The sequence below is a fragment of the Stegostoma tigrinum genome, chromosome 25, assembly GCF_030684315.1.
Source record: "Stegostoma tigrinum isolate sSteTig4 chromosome 25, sSteTig4.hap1, whole genome shotgun sequence".
Classification (NCBI taxonomy): domain Eukaryota; kingdom Metazoa; phylum Chordata; class Chondrichthyes; order Orectolobiformes; family Stegostomatidae; genus Stegostoma; species Stegostoma tigrinum.
The window spans coordinates 41,681,749-41,697,075 of record NC_081378.1 but is presented as its reverse complement, the minus strand read 5'-3'; the positions used below and the strand labels follow the sequence as shown (position 1 = coordinate 41,697,075).

At 40.2% G+C, this 15,327-nt stretch overlaps 1 protein-coding gene across 3 annotated transcripts in view; it reads right to left on the bottom strand.

The window, feature by feature from the left end:
- Positions 1–12,000, bottom strand: part of LOC125463330 (non-muscle caldesmon-like) — a 194,853-nt gene extending 182,853 nt beyond the window's left edge. Inside the window, exon 1 of one of the 3 annotated variants that reach the window (XM_048554514.2) lies at positions 11,911–12,000. The gene's annotated coding sequence lies outside the window, so the exon portion shown is untranslated. The other 2 variants (XM_048554513.2, XM_048554516.2) reach the window with 2 other exon arrangements.
- Between the last annotated feature and the right edge of the window lie 3,327 nt (positions 12,001–15,327).

Below are 15,327 nucleotides of genomic sequence, written 5' to 3'. Positions count from 1 at the left end.
CTCCTCCAATCATACAAGGACGTGAGGACACAAATCCTACCAGGCACGCTATTCCATTCCATTTTTGCTGATATTCTATTCAGTTCTAGTGTAGAGATCCTGATACTCTTTTCTAGTGCAGTTCTGCATTTTGCTGCTAAAACCCATTCCTAAAATAGCCTCTTATTACAGGCAAATCTTCCAGGCTGGTAGAGCACCTTTAGAGACAGCCCAGGCTTGAAAATATGGCAAATGTTGGCGGACAGGTATTGCATCCTGTTCCTGCCAGTTCCTGCTTTACTTATGGGGCAGTCAAATGTGACAACAGCCATCCAGCTGTAAACATCAAGGAGCCAACTGGACCCATAAAGAAGCCAATTTAGAGAGAGCTTTCCCGGTGAAATCCCTCTTGCCGAACAGTGGAGCAATCTGACTTTGTGCCCCCATCTCAGAAGGGAGAAGTCAAGAGCACGGTAGGAGAGGCCAACTCAGTGCAAATAGACTCAAGAACAGTATCTTCCCCACTGTTATGAGAATGCTGAATGGACCTCTTAAATATTAATTCTGATTTCTCTCTCTCTCTCTCTCTGCGGTTGTAATACTGTATTCTGCACCGTTCTTCTACCCAATACACATTGTAAGATACGATCTGCCTGTATATCATGCAAAACAACATTTTCCACCGTATCTTGGTACATGTGACAACATTAAATCAATGAAAACCAGGAAGTTGTACCAGTAGCTTTATGCATGATCAGGCTGACAGGCTAATCAATTTAAATCTGTCTAAAGTGGCTCCTACCAGAGAATGGTGCCACCGCTTAAACCGAGCGCAAAATGGATAGAAGGCACTTCATCCAACCCTTAGTTATATTTCTCTGTTGCCAGTCTGCAGGATCAGCTTACACAGGTACACCATCTGCCTCTGCTTAAAGGTTTAGGTCAGTGGGCTCAATTCCTACTAGCTGCAACTAGGACAACACCACCTACATGCTCCTCCCTAGGGTAGACAGAATTGCAGGCCAGGCCCCAAAGGCTAGTCTAAAAGAAACACTGTAGCTTTCTCAGCATGAGTGCCCGGTGGTGCCTCAGAAGACTCAGGTTTCCCCAGCAGTTCAGTGTCAAATCTGTATGTTCATAGTACTGGACCATCCTCACATTGCAGCAAGTGGTTCCTCTCTGTCAATGCTCAACAAGATGTCTATCACTAGAGCACCACTCTTCCAAGACTTCAAACATCCCAATGTTCCTTCTCTAGCATGCTCCAACCCTTTACACATACATAATACTCAATGTGAAATCCAGCAAATCACACTTCATGTTAAGTGTGCTGTATAATAAAAAGAAAGAAATGTGCATCCAGAGAACAGAATTTCTTCGAGAATGAAGTATTTTTGACCGCAATGAATGCAGTCAGTTTCACCGGCAATTTCTTATTCAACCAGAATCAAGTGTCAGCTTGAATCAAGTGTACACTTCTCATAGATTAAGAGGTTTCCTGATAAGAAGGTGCATCAGTGCTCAGATGCCCATGTTTTACAGGCTGATATTTGGTTAAATATTTGTGATCATAGTTTAGAAATGCCTTTTTTAATGCTCTGAGCCTATTAAGATCGTGTGACACTCTATCCACCATTTTAGTAGAGATTTCACATAAAGCATTTCATGCAATCAGATTTGAGTATCACCCACTCATTCCTATTATTGAAAACAGCATGGTCCTAAAGTTTGAAAAATTTAGCTCCAATAAGATCAACCAAAGCTAGATCTGTGTTACAATTCTAGAAACGTACCCTCAGACTGAAAGGCACATAACATCATTTTTCACACTCTGTATTGAATTTCTCACTCAATGTGATCACTCAGTACAAATACAAGCTTGTGACATTAATTATGTTCCCATCCTTTCCTAAAGCTGAATGCATGAGTCGAACTCCCTAAAATAAAAATCCAGAAAGGCAACATACATTAGCAGCTGATTATAGTTCAAATATGTCTGTACTTGGTCTTGAGCTCACTTCACATCCATCTAAGGAGTTCAGAGTAACTTGGCAAACCTCCTCTCTCCTACTAGATCTTTCCATCGTTGCCTCACACAAAAATGTCTGTTCACATTTGATATGCATTTAGAGTTTTTGACTTTGATCTGTCACAAAAAAATGAGCAAAGTCCCAATGAAGAGCATTAATAGAATATTGTATTACTTCATAAATACCTGCAAACTATTAATTGCATATTTTTAAATACCACATCAGGGTAATTTCTAGCCTTTACTATTCTGTGACTTAATATTTATGGAATGTACAAAGTAAGTTACCTTGAACATCACCAGAAGAACGTTTGGCGGTATGTCTTATAAGGTGAAAGAGAACAGAACATATTGTGCCCATGTTGGTGAGGGGCGAAATTCATTACCAGTTATGGAAATCAAGTCTTTGTTGTTCCCTAGAAATTTAAACAACGTGTTACCGTCCTAATATTTTATAATTGATTGCTCTCAATTTGCTCATGTGTAACAACTGGGTAATTTTCATTGAAATAGTGGTTGCAAAGATGTCACTTTGCATTGCCAACAACAATTCACAGCAGCAAAAAAATTGTTAATTTAGAGGATTTAAAGTCCTCAGAGTCACAGATAAGCTTTAAAGTGCTGCTCTATAATGGTTAAGACACACATTACTCTCATTATTTGCCTTGAACATAGCCAATGTTCAGCAACATAGGAAATTTTTAATCGCATTCAAAGGGCAGATGAAACATCTTCTAACCTGCAGACACTTTCCTTCACAGGATGTCTGTGTGAACAGAATCCAAATACATATCTGATTGGAGTGAATCAGAGTTCAGTGATAGCACTCACGCATCAAATCAACTGTGGGTTCAACGCTCATTCTACAGAATCAAATGCAACAATCTAAGTTAATAGCTCAGGGCTTGCTGTGCTGTTAGAAGATCTATATTGGATAAAATATCCTAATGCACAGTTTAGCTTAGTCATAAATTTGAATAAGTTCATCCTGATCTTCCACCATACATTGACTCCTTAATCTACACAAATAAATCATATCTCATTGCTGTCTGTCCAGTTTAATGCACATAAATTGGCTGCCACCATTCCCATAATACAATAATAACAATGCTTGAACCATACTTAATTAACTGCAGGCACTGCTGAGTTAGTTAAAGTTACTATTCAAATACAAGTTCTTTCTCTTCATCGGAAGAATCTTCTCCAAATCACATGCCTTTTTGATTTGAACAAAACATTGAATTCTTTTGTATAAGCAAGTACGAGTGCAATCATCACACTAACTACAGAATTTCAAGGCTGCAGTAGCTGGTCATCTCCATCACATCATGTAAAATCTCGGCAAAATTGGAGACATTTACTCCCATTTGGATGAAGATACAAAGGATAGAGGTCAAAAGCAAGGAACGCTAATCGAGGTATGTACATTTTTTAAAAAATGGAGCTATTAAAAAGAAATATTTTCCGAGCTCCTTCCAACTTAGAATGACTGACGTTTACTTTATTCATTAACAATGATTAAGAATTGCCAGTGAACCCTCCAGACTTAAAAGGAGTGAAAATTCTTTGAAAAGTTCAAGCCAAAGTTATGTTTGTCCATTTCCAATTCTTTATTTGGCCAACACCTATTAGGAAAATTAGTATGTAACATAAAAAAGATACTTATGAACGCACCTCCTATATCTCTCTCTCTCTCTCACACACACACACAATAGGTTAATCATCCATTATCTAATTGTTACTGTGTGTTATGGTTTTGTTTTGTTTACCTTGAAATGCACATTATGCAACTTTTAGCACAGCCAACCAAGGAATCATAGCCACTGTTTATTTCAAATGCATTCACAGCATGAAGTTATCACTGACTAGGCCAATATTTAATAACCATCCCTAATTACACAGAGCACACTTAAGAGTCAATCACATTTCTGTGGGTCTGGAGCCTAATGTAGGCCAGACCAGGTAAGGATAGCAGTTGCCTTCCTTAAAATACATCTGCCAGCCAGGTGGGTTTTTCCTGACAATGGACAATAGATTCATGGTCATCATTAGAACCTTAATTCCAGAATTTTAATTCAATGAAAACAAAATCTATGATCTGCTGTGGCGGGATTTGAACCCAGGTCCCCAAAACATTATCTGAGCCACTGGATTAGCAATCCAGCAGTCCATACCATAAGGCCATCACCTCCCCTCTCAAAAATAAAAAGCTTCCATCTGCTTAATACTTGACTGTTGTCCAATTTGACCTGGAGATTCATCTACGATTCATCACAGCTTTCAGAAAAAGTATATGCTATACCAAATGTTAGACTAGCAGTACTGAACCTGATCTTGTTATCATTGCTGGTAGTATTCAGCATTTTGGTGCCCTGGCTGTACAGACACTGCAGATGTAACAGACTGAAAAGGAGATTAGAAGAAGCTTGTAACATTCCAGATGAATGCTGGTGGGAAACAATAGGAAGCAATAAAATTTAAAGAGTACTAAATGTTTCAAGGGAAAAATTACAGAGTAAAATTAAATGATGTCAAGATGAGTAGATTAGGAGAGCAAAGTTTCAGATTGCAATGAAGAAGCTGATAAAGTAGGGGAAAATAAAGAGTTGTGCATTTCCTTTTGGGTATAGAATGTATGTATGAATTCAAACGAATGTGGGATATTTCATGAGTGAGACATTTTAATAGGACAGAATCAACTAAATAAGGCTAGTGAATTATAGAAATCAGCTGTGGTAGCTGTTTCTTTGACTTGTGGGAGGACTTGAAATGCCGACAGCCTCTCCAAAGCTCATTATATGGATTTTTAAAAAATTTTAAAACAGGCACATGTTTTATCAGCACTGAGCAAAGCACGTTAAGCTGAAAGATAAGCAGGAAATACCCAGTAGTGCAGGGCTCCAACTTTGTCTTTCTTTAAAGCTGTTGTGTGGTCTACACATGTTATACAGACCAAAAGACCAGAGGCTTAAGCACATGGGCTAGCTAGCCTCTTCAGAAGGTTGAGGGGGGGATCTCATTGAAATGTATAGAATGCTGAGAGACTTGGACAGACTGGATGTGGAGAAGATGTTTCCACTAGTAGGAGAGACTAGGACCCGAGGCCACAGCCTCAGAATGAACACTCTAAAACTAAGATGAGGAGGAATTTCTTCAGTCAGAGGGTGATGAATCTGTGGAACCTCAGAAGCTGTTGAGTGTATTTATGTCAGAGATAGATAGGTCATTCATCAGTAAGAGGAACGAGGGTTACAGGTAGAAGGCAGGAGAACAGGGTTGAGTAACATCTCAGCCATGAGTGAATGGCAGAGCAGACTGGCTGGCCTGAATGGCCTAGTTCTGCTCCTGCACTTTATGACCTTGTTCTTCTTTTCAACTGAGAGAGATAATACTGCTCACAGTAGTCTTTAATAGGCTGTCCATTTAATGTCTTCTTCCACAGGACAGGTCTTGACTCCAGTCTCATGCACAAGATTCTTGAGGCTACTAACTGAGAAGATGTAGGGGAAGTGGCTCCCTCGCACCTTTGCCCCAATTTCAAATCTTTCACATGCTGCCAAAGATACAGCTGATACATTGAATTCACTAGTTTCATTGTTAAATTGGTCTTATACTTTGGGATACTTTCTTGGATGTACAAATAACATGTAGGCTGCATGAGTGTTTATGAAGGGAGGAACCAGCAATTCAATATGTCATCAATTTAGTCTCCATTAAGGTCATCTGGAGTGGGGCTTGACTTCAACTTTTCTGCCTCAGAGGTGGGAATATTACACCTGAGCCAATAGTTACTCCAATCCTTGTATCAGTACTAACAGACTAATCAGTTCTGATGTGTTTCCAGGTTAGTCTAAAAATGTAGATCAAAGCTGAAGCAACATCATATTCCTCGCCTTCAAACCCCTATTTTAATGCCATCCTCCTTTCCCAACAGGAAATGTGACATCAGAATTAGTCACTGGGAGGAAGTGCAAGGAAAAAGAAGGAATCACTTGTAAGTATTTGCCTGTCTGGTCATCATTGTTAAATAAGGAGGTGCTATTGGATCATTACTGCCAAGTAAAGTGCCTGTGTTTTTACACACAGGACTATAAACACAAGTGTCAGCGAGAAACATCACCAGAGTGTAGCCTTTAACATTCCAAGAAAATGCCTCAGTTGTGCACCAATTTAGGGCTATCTTCTCAATTCTAATACAGCAGAGCTAATATATTTGACTTAATTTACTGAAGAACATTAGCAAAGAGAATATATGACACAGCAAACCAGTTGTACTGTGTTGGGAACTGGCTTGTTTAAGAATCCCAGAACTAACCTGAAGACTTGGCTGCACCAGTAGATGAAACTGCATGATAATTTGCATTAGCTTCTTAAGGTCTGAATGACACTGACTTCCCTTGGCCCTTCTACCAGGCCTCCACTGTAATCCTCGTGGTGCTGGGCCCTAACCTTTAAACGTTGGTGTTGTGGCAGGGCATCCTTACACTTGATGAGCATACTTCCCTGGCCTTAAAAGTCCTGGAGTAAGACCAGTGCAATGAGATGAGGTAAATCAATGAAAACTGGCAGCAAAAAAATAAAGTCCATACTTCTCTTGTGCTCAAGATGGTCACTTATCGCTCAGAAAAATTATTATCAAGCCCCTAATAGGTTTAAAGTAAAATTTATGAAACTTGACTGCTCCCAAGTACCACACATTCCTCAAATCCCAGCAGAACCAGTTATCAGCTGCGGAACACCAGCAGGCACTAATCATGGTGCAACTGCAGTACAGACACTCACTCAGCCTTAATGTGTGGTAATCCATTGTGGCTTTTGAACCTTAAAAGGCTTCTTCCACATTTAATATATTTACTGTATATCCCACAAAGGTGATGGCTTCTTCTCACTAGCCAACGGACTCATTCGTTTTATTTCCAAGATGCTAGTGCATCTTAAGATTTCCAGTCCCAGTAAGATGGGGTCACGTAACTTGGGCCTGCAAGTCAATGACTGAGTTATAATGAAGGCCCATCAATAAAGTCATACAGATTCCCTGCTGGCCTTTCCTAGCCAGCCCAGCATTATGACCCTCCCAGCCTCTGCCCAGTTTACGCTCCACTTGAAAATGTAACTCTTCTACCACAAAGTATCTGTAAAGGAATGTCATTTTTTTTTGTGGAGACAAGGCTATTCATTGCTATGAAGCAATGGAATTTCTTAAAGCATGAAGCGACACAGTTACAATGCTTGATGAGTTCCGCCTGTCACTTATTAATGCGTTCAATTTTGTTTTACAACTTCCAGCTTTAACCCAAAATATATAATACATTTGAGTGATTAAAGGTCTCTACCCAAAACATATACACTTACATAATGATAGAATGTAAACCAAAATTCTATTTTAAAGTTCTTTTTTGGCTTAAGTAAGTATTCCTAAACATAATCTTAAGTGCGATTATGACCTTACAATGAATGAGAAAGAAACACTTCTCTCAGACTTTTAAAACAGGCACATGTAATAATGTAATCAAAAGTCACTACGAATCAGCAATATTCAAGGTCCATCATTTATTGCTTTCCTTACGTACTTTGTCAAAGCTGGCGGTGTCAAACACCCATGTCCTAGCAGTGTCATGTTCCCATGAAGGTAAATGGCAATGCTCTCAGTCAATTTTCTTCTCTGAATTCTCCTTCCAGTCCTTCCTCAGTGAAACAGCACTTCAGTTCAGTGTGTTCTGATGAGGGCAAGGCACCACTTGATCAAAGACCTCGTGCATTTATAATCAGGATGAAGAATGAGATGGTACAGTTGCTATGTAAATGCAGCCTGACTGTAAATCAGGCCGTGGCAGATACCCGAAGAAATGAGACCAAAATCCTTTTGGGAGGAGAGAACCTCAGTCTATTTCTCTTTAGTTTTAATTTACACCTCATTTACAATAAATTCTGGCTTTGCGCCAAAGCCAAAGCTGTGCCATGTAAATGCATCCAGAATTAGCTTTGAGTAACTTGTGGTCATCTGAATAATTGTGAATTGCAAACAAACGAGATCAGTTCCCATTCTCTACATAAGTAAATGGTAATGACATAATACAATGATATTAGTTTTGTTTTTAGATTTAGGTTTTATTGTCACATGTGCTGGAGTACAGTGAAAAGTGTACAATGCTGCCACACACAGTGCCATCCTAGGTACAAAATCTTAGTTATAGAAATAGAAAAATAAAGAAATTAGCTTAAAAGTTCAGCACTAGTTTTCGGAGCATAAAAGTTAAGATATGCAGTTACATTCAGTATTTGAACAATTTACAAGGAACTGAGAAACCAACTCGACAGTGTTACTGCAGCTGGTCCAGATCTCAACGACAGTCAAATAACCTGCTTGGCTTGCTCCTTTCCACCTGACGGACACCAATCAAGCAAAGTCAAGAATGGACGGAATTGTGTAGAGGCAGCTGAGGGGGATTTGGTGCTGGCTGGAGAACTGGCACAAACCCCAGTCACCTCTTACTGGGAAGACCCAATATGTAGCACTGCAGCATTTGACAGGCCAATAGTAGACCTTTGTCCAAAGTCAAAACCTAGGGGCAGAAACTCCATCCATTGACAGCAGGTACCAATCAGGAGCTGCAGTTCTACTGAGCAGCAGCACCACCAGGAAGGTGAGGATAATGCCAGTAAGACACCCAACTGAGGGCCAAGACCCCAGGCCATAGGTGAGTTTCCTTTGGGAAGGGGAGGGAGGACAAAGAGTGGGCGAGTTGTCAGCAAGGGCCATGGAATGGCTTTCAAGGAGCCAACCTTCCTCCTGATGGCAGTTCCATCACACAGACACTTTAAAATGAGGGGCCCCCCAGTAACATTCCCCCCCCCCCCCCACCACACACAAACGTCTTGGCAGCCCACTGACAGGCATTCAACTTTACAAGGGCTTGCTAGTCATGTTCCCCACTTGGTGTAGTGGGCCCTTGGTAAATCAGCAGCAAGTCCTTCCAAAGAGTCAAGGACCCCAAGGGTGGAAGTTCTGCTCACAACTAGTTTAATCCCATCAGCAGTGGGATGATGCCCTTAAGCTGGCATTAACTGGTCACCTTAAGAATTGTTGGCAGTGGAGTGGGAGCACTGTCAATATGCCTTCCCACCATGCATCGGCGTAGAGGAACAGAGAAGGTTATGCCTTCACCGACTACATTCTCACATAAGACAAGGCAATGGCCTAGTGGTATTATCAATGCACTCTTAACCCAGAGACCCAGGTAATGTTCTTGTGGCCTGATTTCAAATCCCATACAGCAGATGGTGAAATTTGAATTCAATGAAAATCTGGAATTAAGAGTCGAATGATGACCGGAATCAACTGTCAGAAAAACACACCTAGTTCACTAATGTTATTGATGGAAAGAACTGCTAGTCTGGCCTACATTGACTGCGGACCCACAGCAATGTGGCTGACTCTCAGCTGCCCTCTGGACAATTAGAAATGTGCAATAAATGCTGGCCTAGCCAGCCGTGCTCTCATCCGGTGAATGAATATAAAAGAGACTACTTGACCCCTGCATTAAAACTGCCACATGTGAGGGCCCAAGGTGTATACTATGCGTGCATAAATGCAAATTGGGACTCAAGCCTTGTAGGCATCCATAATTAGTCTAATTCTATATGGGTTATAACAAAGCCAGCTAGGAAACTAATGCGTACTCAAATACCAAAGTACGGTAATCACAATACATTCACATAATTTCAACACTGATGCAAATTTATTCTGGCCACACAGAAATGTAGAACTTCTGTACGTAGTCAGGTAACTGCATAACAGTAAATAGAGTAACATTCAAAAGAGCTACAGTTCCGCTCTCTACAGTAATATACAGGACCTGGCATTTGGAATAAATCATAGTGTTGATGCAATATGATGTTACTTCACACCAATGCTATGGTTGTGGTTTAGTCTAACCCTTAATGAGAAGTTATTAAAGAACACAAATGATTCCTTTACTCTTTTGCAGCCCAAACCTTTCACGTAATTATGGTTCTTCAGTTCAGACTTTCTACTGGTTGTAATGTTTCAGCAGTGACTCTCTCAAGTGAAAGCCCAGACGTTTATGCAATCCTGACTAACATCACTATCGGACAGATCTAATTAGGCTGGGCGATTTTGTGGGCTCTGGTTTGCATTTTAGTATTTTCAGCTATCTCAGTCAGGTTACTCATGAAGAATATAAATCTTAAATCAAAGAATGCTTTCAACCTGTCTAATCAAGAAAGGGTTTAATTAACAAGATGAAAAGAACTCTGCTATTTATGCAGTGTTCACAGTAAGGCCAGACTGATGCTTAATTTATATAATTAGCCATTTTTAAAAAACATCTTCAGACAGTTTGCAGTCTTATTAGATTTTTAAGTCTGTACCACAGTTATGTATTTGGTACTATTAGAAAGCCAAATCAGAGACTAATGATGAGTAACAAGACATGATCATAGATAAACGATTAGATCAGAATCAAAGCACAAACCAAATTTTATATTGGCCTTACAAACAGGCACAGAACAAAACTAACAATAACTTAATGCTTAACAAAGTGAATGCAGGTTACACATAACCATGAATAACTGCAACCCACAGAGATATGCAGTGCAGTGCATGTACCAATAAGTTGGACTTTTTCAACTTTTCCATGTTAAAGTGCCACAGAACTTTTTCAAATGCATACTTACATTCCATAGGTTAAACCCATCGTCTGTCACCAAGTTAAATTTGCTCCTTATATGGCCTATGCATTGAGTGCATACCCTTCATTTTTTCCTAACATGGATGCCTTATCAGATGTGGTTTCACAGAAGGCCAGCAAATATTTAGCTAACCTCTTTACTTTTCAAAATACTGGCATGCTGCCAGCCTTCCCAAGAAAATTAAGCAAGGAGCTCGGTGGAGCAGACAGTTCTGAAGTCTGCACCTTAAATCTTATCATCATTTTGCTTTGGGCTAATGCCTTTAACCCCCTCAACCCTCCCCCAATATGTAGGAGCTCACCTAACATGAAAATGGTTTGGGAAAATCAAAAAAAAATGTTGAGATGTACTGTTGGAACATGCAATCAGAGAAATGCTCTCGAAAACCATTTTTCAGTAGGCTGAGGATATGGAAAAGGGAGGTGTGGGAATAGTTTAACTGCGTGGACAGCCTGAAGGAGATTCTCCAGTTCCCAGAACGCAAACCACTGCAACATTCCAGCTGGGATGATGAACGGATTGAAGCAACTCCGAGTCTAAAAACAGATAGCGACTTCACCATCAATTAAAAATCGTCTCAACATGTCAAGCTGACTAGAATAAAATCTGTCTTTTACTTCAGGGAGGAAAAACAAACCGAGAACCACAGTGACCGTCCGCACTGTATTCCTCTCCCAGCGTCCATTTAAACTTAAAACAAGAAGCAGCAAGAGGCTTGCACGTACCCAGCTACGAAATTATTCTGGTGTGGAAAGGTTTCGAGTTTTACTGAGAAGTTTTCACTCTGCACTCCTTGCTGCTTCCCACTGCGGACAGAACGAACTAAAGCAGCCGTAGAAAATATTTCGAACAATGCAACATTTCAGCACAATGCACACAGACTCACAGGTTTTGTCAATTCTTGCTCTGCCACTTTCCAGAAACAATCAAATCAGACGGTACTTTCTGACTTCCTTTAAAAAAGTTCAACAGATGATAAATTCTAATGCATCTGCTCAATGCAAACTTTTAGTTTCTTTGAAGTAATGCTTACTACACGGAATACCAGAAGTCCATATCTTACCTCTGTCGGTTCAACCCTGGCCGGCTTTCAACACTAGCTAGACTGCAGCCGAACTGCGAGGAAGTACAGGCAGTCAAAACACACACACATACACAGTTCTATTCAATAAAACTCCAGTCATACTTACGCCCCTCCCAAAGTCAATGCCAAGTGAACACATCTCCTCTATGTTTACAGTTGACAGCCACTAGTATGCATTGTCTGTAGCTTGTTCTGTGTGGGAGCCAATCAGTGTTGAAACCCAAGTTTAAGGCCAGCCTCCGTCCACGAATGCCTGTCATTCCCCAGGCATGCTCAGGAAGCCACTCATCAAGAAACAAGACTTAAAAACCCTGAAAACGGTTGCTGGCTGCCAAAAATGTCTTGCTACATGCCCTTTTTTGGTTATCCTTTGCAGGGCCTCTGAAAGTAAATAGTCTGTCATGTACAATCATATGAAATGCTAATGCCAGGGAACATGCATCCTTTTGAGCTTTTATTTGGCCAACTAAAAAAAAATTAAAAGCGGCAGAGACTTCAGAATTTGGAGCAATTATACATGTTTTAATGCAGGGTAAGGACAGAGCTTAAAAGAGCCCTGAAATTTACATCAGAGCGCAAGCTCTTATTTTCTACAGCTTATTGGAAACACATGCAAAAGCTAAAAAAATCTGTACATGACACCCTGGCGCAAATGTACTCTGAACAAATTGATAAAACAAAAGAACCCTAACTAAATACAAGACATTCTAAATAGCAATTTGTTCTTTCTGAAGTTTCTTTGTGTTTGCTGTAGAATGAAGATAAAAGTCAGGAAAAAATGTGCAGCTTCATTCTGTGAGCCAAATTTCTGAGGACCTGAGGTTTACAGTAACCGTTTAGGCCCCAAAGTCTGATCCAAAAAGGTCAGCAAAACATCTGGAACTTCTTAGCTCATTGAACACTTGAAGTTCCTTCTGCAGCCCCAGCCTTGAAGAGATAGCTGTGTCATTACTACAGCCGTGGGATGCAAGAACATCATTACAAGAATAACAGTGTACTGAAGGAGTTAAGACTCCAGCTTTTTGTTGATCCTACATTTAGTATATTAAACGGGCACATAACTAAGGTTCTGTGCAAAATATCTGCTCTCTTTATCAAAGGTACAAAACTGGTAAAGAGAAAAGAATCTTGCATTTGATTTGATCCCAAATGTGAAGTTTTACAGTCAATGAAGTATTTTTGAAATGACGTTACTATAGTAATACTGGAAAACTATGTACAGCAAGATCCCACAGCTAGTAATGAGGTAAATCACCAAATGATGCGTGGGTTTAGTTTAGTTGAGAGGTTAACATTTGGCAGAACACAGTGGAAAATTCCCCTGTTGACTTCAAAACATTGCTGTGGGATCATTTACACCCAACAATACCCATGTGCAGCAAGACCTGATCAATATTCATGCTTATGTTGATGAGTGGCAAGTAATGTTAACATCATGCAAATGCAAGGTAATAATCATCTCTAACAATAGAGAGAATCTAATCATCTTCCCTGATGTGGCATACCATGCCTGAATTCCTCAATTCAATATTGGGGTTGGGAGGAAATGGCTTTTGCTAGTATCCAAAAACTGAACTTTACCAGCCATGTATATATTGTGGCTTCCAGAATAAGTTAGAGACTGGAAATGCTGTGATGAGTAGTTCATCTCCTGTTTCCCCAATGCCTGCCCACCATTATCAAGCCACAAGTCAGGATTGTGATAGAACACTCACTACTTGCCCAGATAGATGCAGCTCCAATGGCACTCAAGAAACACAATGCCATTCATATCAAAGCAGGCCATTTGATTGAAACCCCACCCATTCCTTTAAGCAACCATTCCATCCACCACAAGTGCAGAGTGTACCATGTGCAATCTACATTGCAGCAATTCACCGAGCCTCCCTTGCACCACCATCTAAACCCTCCGACACCTAGAAGCACAAGGCTGCGTGTGCCAAGTTTTAATTTTTTAGTTTCCTGAACATAAATAATAGTATTATTGGTCAGTCTGATGACTGGATCAGTCTGGCAATCAAACAATTGCAGCAAGATTGCCTGGTGAGTTTTATAGTATAAGAAGGCCTGATGAAGAATGTGAAATGAAACTTTGTTGTCTCTTTATTTATTATGAAATGTAGCATCACTGGCCAGGCCAGCATTTATTGCCCAGAGGGCAGTTACGAGTCAACCACATTGCTGTGGGTCTGGATTCACATGCACGCCAGACAGGATAGGGCTGGAAGTTTCCTTCCTTACAGGGCATTAATGAACGAGATGGTGTATTATGTCAATTGACAGTAGATATAAACTGCCATTAGACTACTTTTTTATTCCAGATGTTTGTTGAAAACAATTTTTTCCATCCGACATGGTGGAATCCAGACTCATGTCCCCAAAATATTAAATTGGAGAACATACAGAAATTGCTGGAAAAACTCAGCAGATCTGGCAGTATCTGTGGAGAGAAATCAGAGTTAACATTTCTGGTCCAGTGACCCTTCTTCAGAATTTCTTCAGCTCTGAACAAGTGCTGAGAAAGGGTCACTGGGTTCAAAACGTTTATTCTGATTCCTCTCCACAGATGCTGCCAGACCTGCTGAGTTATATCCTAATTTCTGCTTTTGTTTCTGATTTCCAGCATCTGCAGTTCTTTCAGTTTTTTATATTAAGCTGGGGTTCTGGATTAACAGTCCAGTGATATAATCATTATATAACCACCTCCCCATCAATATGAGCAATTTATAACTGATAGCTCAAAACATGAATATGTGTAAATTTATTTTGGAATTAGTTTAGTTTCTGACCTTCTTTTCATCTCTGATAATTGTTTTCCCCAATCTTCTGTTTGTTTCTGTGTTATGCCATTGTAATGACCCTCTGCAAGATGAAAAGACGCAGTGGTGGAAACACAATAGGCTTATCCTGGTTCACATGTAGTTGCAACAGTGATCACTCATGCATCCAGCTTTGAGGAAACTCAATAAGATAGCTCAGCTCAGCAAAACTGAGAAGCTTTCATGCCACGCTGACAAAAAAAGTCTCGATTCTGCCACAATGTGAACTTATCTACGTTTATGGCCTGTGGTGCCTGGAACGCACTGCCAGGGGAGATGGTAGAAGGAAGTATGATAGCATTTAAGATGCACTGAGACGGGCACATGAACAAGCAGAGAATAGAGGGATACACAGCACTTGCAGGCAGATGGGATTAGTTTAGAAAGGCACCATGGTCAGCACAGAGATTTGATGGTTTATTTGATTTATTTATTGCCAAGTGCATCTTGTTACAAAATACAGTGAAAAGTGTTGTATAGTGCCACCAATCTCTGGTGCCATCTTAAAAACAGCATAATAAATTAAAGCAAGGAATGTAAAGACAGAAAAATGAAGAGATACATTTTATAGTCCTTCTTGTTAAGTGCTCTATCATGGGCCTAGAGGCCAGGCATGAGCCCCCTTCACTGTGTTGCCACTGATGAAACAAAAAAAATCAAAGATGTGCAAGTTAGGTGGATTGGCCATGTTAAATTGCCCAAAA